We start from the raw sequence: 9,392 nt of genomic DNA, 5'->3' as shown, positions 1-9,392 counted from the left end.
GCTCCAGGCTCTGAGCTGTCAGCACAGGGCCCGACTTGGGGCTCGAACTCACTGACCCCGAGATCATGACCTGAGCCAAAGCCGGACGCCTAACTGACTGAGCCACCCAAGGCATCCCAACTAAGTGGTATTTCGATAAAAACTTAAAAAAAAATAGACTGTCATTTTAAATAAGAATCAAAGTGTTTTCGCATTAAAGGAAAAAAAAGGCTAATGGGACATTTAAAATCATGTCTGTATGTGGCGAATTGAACTATTTAGAAAAAATAAATTATGTAGTCTGGTAAATGAACAGCTAAAATTCTCAGTACTTTTTAAGTTTCTCTAGCATTTAATTATAATGACTGCAATAACATGAAAACCACATGTCAATCATAACTGCCACCAGAAGTCAACCTTGGTACTACATGAAATATTAGAATAATTTCATCTGTCTTCAAAGCACCTTTTATAAGTAAACCTAGGAAAATGCCATCCAGAAAAAATAAAGAAAAATAAACAAAAATCAAATCCATCAAAATAAAGACTAATTAGACATCATTACTAGTGCTTTTAAATAAATGCCAATAGCATTTTTCATAGAAATAGAACAAAGAATCCTAAAATCTGTATGGATCCATAAAAGACCCAAATAGTGAAAGCAATCTTGAGAAAGAAGAACAAAGCTGAAGGTACCACAATCCCAGATTTCAAGATATACTACAAGTCATAGTAATCAAACAGTATGGTACCGACACAAAAACATAGAGATAGACCAAGAGAACAGGATAGAGAGTCCAGAAATAAACTCACACCCAAGTGGTCAAGTAACCTACAACAAAGGAGGCAAGAACATACAATGGGGAAAAGATGGTCTTTTCAATAAATGGTGTTGGGAAAACTGAACAGCCACATGCAAAAGAAACTGGACCACTTTCTTACACCATCAACAAAAATAAAGTAAAAATGGATTAAAGACCTAAATGTGAGACCTTAAACCATAAAACTCCTAAAAGAAAATATGGACAGTAATCTCTTGGAAATCAGCCTTATCAACATTTTTTTAGATATGTCTCCTTAGGCAAGGGAAACAAAAGCAAAAAATAAACTACTGGGACTACACAAAAATACAAAGTTTTTGCACAGCAAAGGGAACTATAAACAAAACAAAAGGGCAACCTGGTGAATGGAAGAAGATATTTGCAAAGGATATATCCAATATGGGGTTTATTTGCAAAATATACAAAGACCTTATACAACTCAATACCAAAAGAAAAGCCGGCAAAAAATCTTCTTAAAAATTAGGCAAAGGACCTTAATAGACATTTTTTTCCAAAAAAAGACATACAGATGATCAACAGACCCACAGAAAGATGTTCAACATTTTGGAGGCCACTTTCAGGCAAATAGGCTTGAGCAACGGAATATAGAAAGGGCCCACAGAGACCACCTGGCTGAATACACACAGGCCCATCAGGCACCCATATCTCAAAATATCCACAGGCCCTAACTAAACAATGGGCTACTTACAACTAGGCACAGTTACCAAAAAAGGGAAAATTCCATAGGTCCCCATACTCCTCACTTTCCCTCAGTAAAAGAAGCCCCCTCCTGCCTCCTAGCAGATAGCCTCTCTGCGGTCCTGCCCTCTACTGCCTAGTGGTTTTTTCAATAAACTTTTAGCTCCTTTGTTCTGCTTCAGGTGAATTCTTTCACCTCCTTTTTCTTGGGCTTCCATAGATCCTCACCTCAGGGGCTCCCATCCAATTCAGAGACATCCCATTTAGGCACCACAAACATCACTAATCATCAAGGAAATGCAAATTAAAACCACAGTGGGATATCACCTCACACCAGTCAGAATGGCTAGTATCAAAAAGACAAGAGATAATAAGTGTCCTGGAGGATGTAGAGAAAAGGGAACCTTGTACACTGTTAATGAAAGGTAAATTAGTGCAAGGCAAAGTGGAAAACAGTATAGAGATTCTTCAAAAATTAAAAACAGAAATATCATATGATCCAATAATAATTCCACTATTGGGTGTTTACCCAGAGAAAATGAAAACACTTAATTTGAAAAGATACCTGTACCTTTATGTTTATTGCAGCATTGTTTACAATAGCCAAGACATGGAAGCAACCAAAGTGCCCATCGATAGATAAATGGATAAAGAGGTAGTATATATGCACAATGTATTACTCAGCCATAAAAAGGAATGAGTTCTTGCCATTTGCAACAACATGGATGGACCTAGGGGGTGTTATCCTAAGTGAAACAAGTCAGAGAAAGACAAATACTAATTTCCCTTATATATGGAATCTAAAAAATAAACATGAACAAACAAAAAACAGACTCTTAAATACAGAGAACAAACTGGCAGTCGCCAAAGGGAAGGAAGTGGGGGAGGAGGGTGTGGGTGAAATAGATAAAAGGGGGTTAAAAGGTACAATCTATAAAGTAAGAGGTACAAAAGTTATAAAACAAGTCATGGAATTGAAATGAACAACACAGGGAATACAGTCAATAATATTGTAATTACATTGTACAGTGACAAATAGTGACACTTATCGTGGTGAGCACCGAGTGATGTACAGGATTGTCCAGTCACTATTTTATACCTAAAACTAATTATTGTACACCTAAAACTAATATAACACTGAATGCTAATTTTACTCCAGTTTAAAAAAGCCAAAAAAAAAAAAATCTAATTTCTGTATCCTCTAGCACAATTTAAGCTCCAAAAAGGTTGGAATTTTAGTAAAAGTAGGTAACTATTTTATTTCCATTGTTAACCATGTAGTAAGTGCTCAATAAATAGTTACTGAATGAATTGACTGCAATTGTGATTTTGAGCCAGGGTATGTAGTTGGACCACAGGCACAGCCACTAATGGTCCCATTTTTTTTCTTTAATCTTAAATGAATGAAATGTAATTTTATCAATTGTCTTATTTCTAAACAAAATTCTAAATCAAAAGCTTTTTGATTTATCAAAAGCCTGAGGTACTGACATTAGTTACACATCCCAATAATGGAGAAAGTTTCTAGGATAATGGATATTGCAGTTGGAGGAAGAAAGTATCAAAGTATAGGTTCCATTTCAGTTTTTACTTAAGTCTAGGGGTCTTTTTTCATCTTATTTGTTAACTTCTTACACATTCAATTTGCAAGTGACCATTATATTAAATAACAAAAGAATGTGACAAGAAGCTGGAATTTGTTGGATGCCATAATAGGCATACAAGAGACTGCTGTGGCATATAGTTTTCTTTTCTAGTAATGGAATCCTCTACTTCTACTTGGCTCACAGCCAGAAAGACCTAAGACATTTCCTAGCCTCTCTAGGAGTTAGTTTTGGCCATATAAGTAAGTTCTGGTACATGCGCATGGGACAGAAGCAAAAGTGATATGTGCAGTTTCTGATTTATGCCTTGAGAGGTTTCAATTTTCACCTTCCTGCTAGCAGGAATGAGCACAGGGTAATGATTAACATCCCGGACTGACCACGTAGGCAGAAGTATAAACCAGGAATAGTGCAACAACAAAGATACTTGAATCCACACTGTGGAAGCAGAATACCAGCTCTTTTCCTTGCTTGTGCTCATTATGGCCATTCTCTGTGACACAACTAAACTACTGTCTTAAAGGCACTTTATTTTGAGTCTCTGTTTCCCACACTAGGATGACTAACCATCCTGCTTTGCCCAGAACTGAGGGGATTTCCAGGATGTGGAACTTTCAGTGTTCTATCTGGACAAAATGGAACGAGCTGGTCCCTCTATGGTTTGTGACTTATATCCTAACGTAAAACTATCAATAAACAGCATATCTTATAAAGAGCTCCATTGTACTATGTACCTTCCCTGCATTACAGGCTTTATGAGCATGATCTCATTTTACACTGAGAGACCATACCAAAGAAAAAGTGTTGTTCCCATTTTACGGACAAGGATAGTCAGACTGAGTAGGACAAGAACTTGAGCAGGATCTACATGTAGCATACTTCAGAGGTTCATATCCATTTTTAACCTACTTTTATCCCACCATAGGAAGGGAGGAAGAAAATAAAGCTGAAGAAAACTGTAACTGTGGGCTAACTCGGGGATGGCTCCATTTTATTGCTACAGAGTTATTCAACAGCCCAAGTTTAAGCATTCATCTTTCATATGCAGGCAATATCTTGAGTTCTGAAATTAATTAGGACCGTCTTCTTGCAACTAAACTACTAAAAGGAAGGAGTCCCCTAAAATCACACTATGAAATGGGAACACCTTGACTGGGTGTGGGAGGGTGAGGAGAGATAATTTAGAAAATTAAGGCCACCCATTGTTGGTTAATATTCCTTCCCACCTCACAAAAACTGTTGATCTGGCAATAGGCATTTTTAATTAAGTAAGGGTGCAATCTGGGTTAAAAAACAAAAAGAAAAGAAAGAAAGAAAAAAGAAAAGAAGAGAAAATAGAGAGGAAAATAGAAAAGAAAAGAAAGGAAAAGAGAAGAAAAGAGAAGAAAAGAAAAGAGGAAAGGAAAGGAAAGGAAAGGAAAGGAAAGGAAAGGAAAAGAAAACAACAACAACAACCAAAACCCTACACTGGCAACAGAACCACTAAGGTTGTCTGTCAGTCGTTAATAAAGATAGATAACTTAGATTTTCAAAACTACCACTTTCCCAAATTAATGGTTTTTACTCATTGAGAAAAATCACAGATACTTACATATATGTATGGAAGTGCACGATTTAACTACAAAAATTCAACTGGAATATGCTAAATGCAAAGAAAGAAAGTGGGCTCCATTTCACAAATTAAAAAAAAACAAATAAATCCAGGGGCACCTAGGTGGCTCAGTCTGTTAAGCGCCTGACTCTTGATTTCCGCTCAGGTCATCATCTCACTATGTGGGATTGAACTCCACATAGGGCTCTGAGCTGACAGCATGGAGCCTGCTTAGGATTCTCCCTCTCTCTCTCCCTCTCCCTCTCCCTCTGCTCCTCTCCTGCTTGTTGTGCACTCTCTCTCTCTCTCTCAAAAATACAAAACAAACAAACAAAAAACAAATCAAAGCTACTTGTCAAAAGCTTTTAGCCAAAATTTCTAACACATTTTTGCTTTTTTGGATACTATTTGTGTCTAATAATATCAAAAGGCACAACAGAAAATAGTCTATTATTCACACCACATTCCTAACACTCTCATGTCACCTTAAAGAAAACAAGATGAATATGAATTTGTAAAAGAAACACACAGGCAGATCTTTCTTCATACACACAAATTACTGAAAGGAATAAGCCAGTAGTAAGACCACTCAAAATTTTTAATCCTGCACCTGGGACTTAGACTAGTGCCAAGGAGCGCACGAAAACCTCCTCGCGCAGGAGAGGTCATGAAGAATGTTTTTGTTGTCCTTTGTTGTCGTCCCACACTCCGAGTTAGCCGCACTTAACACTTGCCTACACTACCAGTATCTATTCAGACATCTAGTACAGATGGTGAAGCTGTCAGGAGAAACCCAATGCTCTTCCCTTATCAGTGATACCTGGCCCAGGCCCTCCTGGGGCCCTTCTCTGATCATCAGGTGGGGGGAAGTAAGATAAAAACAAGAAAAAAAAAGGGAAAGAAAAATAGGATAATATGGATACCAACAGACATTGCAACTTAGTACCTTGGATACAATATGGGTCAAATTAATGCTTGATAACAGTGATTAAATTTAATTATTTTAAACACACATATTTAATCTCATGAAATGGTTCTCCAACGTTCCTGTCCTAAACAATCACCTGTGGTGCTTATTAAAAATACAGATTCCATGGTTTCTTCATCACACAGGCTGTTAGGAAGTCTGGGGAGAAAGAACCCCCAAAATCTGCATTTCTAATAAGCATTTGGAGATTTTGATGCAGTTCAACCACCGGATTGAGAGACAAGGATCTACTACTCAATCCTTATGTGCATTAAGAGATACATAAGTGATTCAAAGGGCATGTGGATCTGAAATATAAAGACCCGAGTTAAATTTCACTTGTTCTGGGTATTCAGAAAAGTCACAATCCCCAGTCCAGGATCTTGAGGAACTCAGAATAAACAAACAAGCAACCCCAAAGTGTATGTTTTTAATGTACTGTTATAAAGTACCTATAATATCTCAGGCACACAAATACAGTTTTGGAAATTTATAAGAACACGGCAGTAGCTTTTCATTTTCATTCAGTTTAATACCACATATTCAACTTTCCCATGATCATTTAATCCCACAAATTATAATAAGATAACTTGAAATATTAAAATATTAGTAAAGTATTAATCAATGTCACACTAGATAGATAATATAAACAAATGTCAACGTGTATTTAAAATGTTGGGTTTTGGCTGTGTGTCATACTTGGGTAACCTAAGACTATCTTTTTGGGAAGCTCATATTTCCAGTTGCTTACACTATGAAAATAACATCATTTTAGGTGACCCTACAGTGAAGTCTCTATGATGCAAGAAAAAATAAAAATAGGTATGGCATGTGTCTATAGATCCCCAAATCAGTAGCCTTTGTAATTTGGGCCAAGTCATTTAATTTCTTGGTGCCTAATTTTCTTCATCTGCCAATTAAGACTATGAAATTAGACGGTCCTGGAGATCTCTTACAATTAAAAGACCTTACTAAAAAATAGATGTAAAAATAGGTTTAAAAGGTCGTGGGTGGTTCAGTTGGTTAAGTGTCTGACTCTTGACTTTCTGGGTTTGAGTCCCAAATCAGGCTCTGTGCTAGCAGTGTGGAACCTGCTTGAGATTCTCTCTCTCTCCCTCTCTCACTGCCCTTCCTCAACTCGTGCTGTCTCTGTCTCTCTCAAAATAAATAAATAAACTTAAAAACAATTTTAAAAATAGGTGTAATGACATTGGTATGAGTTGGTTCATAAAAGTAGTTAAGACCAAATAGATGCTAAGGAAAAAAAAAATTGAGAAAATGAATCTTAAGCTTTATGTTACAAAGAATCTGTAGTGTGAAGACAAATTTTACAGGGATACTGTTAGAATGCAAATTCTGACTCAGTATGTCTAGTGTGCCAAATTATTTACTTCTGACAAGCTCTCTGGTGCTATCCAGTGATGCAGGTACATGGACTGTACTTTGGTAAGAAAGGATTTGGGGTAAAGCCAAGAGTTAGAATTAAGAGCAATAAAACCTGATTAATAACATGGTCAACCAGTCAACAATACAGTAACCTACTGGAAAACAAAAGACAATCTGCTTATAATAAGGAAAGGAACTAATTTACCTATATAATTTTTTAAGGGACCGTTATGTGGTAGGTAAGCCAGTCTTTGAACATATGGCTACATGCCAGTGTCTCTCAATCCTGACCATACGTTATAATCACCTGGGATGTTTGGAAAAGCTAGAGATGCCTGAAAGCCTACTACCCCTAAACTTATCAATTAAATCAGAATTTCTGGAGATAAGACCTCATAGGTCTTAGCATTTATTTTTTTGCTTTTATTTAATGCTCTCCAAGTAATTATAATATTGAGAACCACTGGACTGCCCTTACACAAAATCATAGCAAAATACACAAAAGTAAACAACTAATCCAACCCATTTTGTTTGTTGTTTTTAATAAACAGAGGAGAGAGAGAGAGAGAGAGAGAGTGTGTGTGTGTGTGTGTGTGTGTGTGTGTTTTAAATGCACTATGAATACTTGAATATGCGTAAATAAGCAATTTGTAAATAAAACACAATAGCTTAAGTTTAGGTTATAAAAACTAACCAGGGAATTAGTAACAGGAAAGCATTTTGAAATTTAAACCTAATTTTTCTTTTGTCCCTAAAATGATCAGAAAACCTGAATTGATTATATTTAGTATCAGAGATCAGTGGTTCTCCAACCTTGGCATGCATCAGAACCACCTGGAGAGCTAGTAAAACAAAGACTATTGGCCCTGTCCTCACAGTTTCTGATTCCATAGATCTGGGATGAGCCCCAAATTTGCATTTCCAACAAATTCCCAGGTGATGCTGCTGCTGCTGGTTTAGGCACCATTTTAAGGATCACTGACAGAGATAAAAGTCTGGAATTTTAACAAAGGTAATTCTTTTTTAATAAAGAAAACAGTGGCATTAAGAGACTTTCGATCTTGGGGCACCTGGGTGGCTCAGTCAGTTAAGTGTCTGACTCTTGATTTCCGCCCAAGTCATGATTTCACAGTTTGTGAGATTGAGCCCCACGTTGAGCTGAGTTCTATGTTGACAGCGTAGAACCTGCTTGGGATTCTCTTTCTGTCCCTCCTCAGCTCACACGCTCATGCTCTCTCTCTTTCTAAATGAATAAATATTTTTTAAAAAAGACACTTTCGATCTTTATCACGCAACCAGTTTTAAAAAAATATGTATGTATGATATACATATATATAAATCATACAGGAATAAGTGTGGGTTTCTTTTTCTTCATCTCCTCAAGACCAGCTCGGTACCAGTTATCTCCAGGCAACTGCATCATGTGATCAACATTCAGCGAACAAAAAGGAAATTCTTTGTTTTTATTCTGATCTCATCTTTAAGCAAATGAGAAAAGTTTCATAAATAAGACTGCATAAGACTTTAAATTCTTATAGGTATATGGTTTCTTAAAAGAAAACTGATGCCTGATTAATGTTTTAAAATGTTTTGTTAGGAATTTTTATAACTCTCTTTCATTGGGATTTTAATTCTTAGAACACCACAGTGAATGTGGAGGAAATCTAGATTAAATTTTCATCCTCTCCCACCTCAAGGTTTATTCACGTGTGGGGAAACAGGTTTTTAAAAAATATTTTATTATTTTTTTAAGTAATCTCTATACCCAACATGGGGCTCAAACTCAAAGCCCGGAGATCAAGAGTCATGTATTCTACCATTGAGGCAGCCAGGCACCCCCCCAGGGAAACAGGTTTTCAACACATCATTATACAGACATTCTTAAGGCTGTAGAAATGTACCAGGATCACAAAATATCACAAGACTGTTTCTCTTCTTTATTAATAATATCCTTTTGCTACTATCAATAGTTTAAGCAGATTTTAACATTATCTACATTAAGATTAAGAGTCACAGAATAAATTCCCAAGTGATATCTTAAACATATTTTAGAACCAAAAATGCCTGTACAAATATAACCAAAACCAAATCAGAACAAAAACAACTTCTGGATATTTCCCTGTTCAATTCCTTGGAAGTCCAGAAGAATGAACTAACAACAAATTTTCCCAATGATGTCCTATAAAATGCCAGCATAATCACTAACAGCAGGGTATTAGATAAAACAGCAAAATTACATTATTCCCCAGAAGAGGAAGATTTTGATAGGTTCTGTAAAAAGACAAAACTTACTTCTCTGATGCTTTCTTACTAACAGGCGAAAACATAATTTTGTGCCTTCTTAG

This window comes from Panthera uncia, chromosome B1, assembly GCF_023721935.1.
Source record: "Panthera uncia isolate 11264 chromosome B1, Puncia_PCG_1.0, whole genome shotgun sequence".
Classification (NCBI taxonomy): domain Eukaryota; kingdom Metazoa; phylum Chordata; class Mammalia; order Carnivora; family Felidae; genus Panthera; species Panthera uncia.
Note: the sequence above shows the minus strand (reverse complement) of the source record.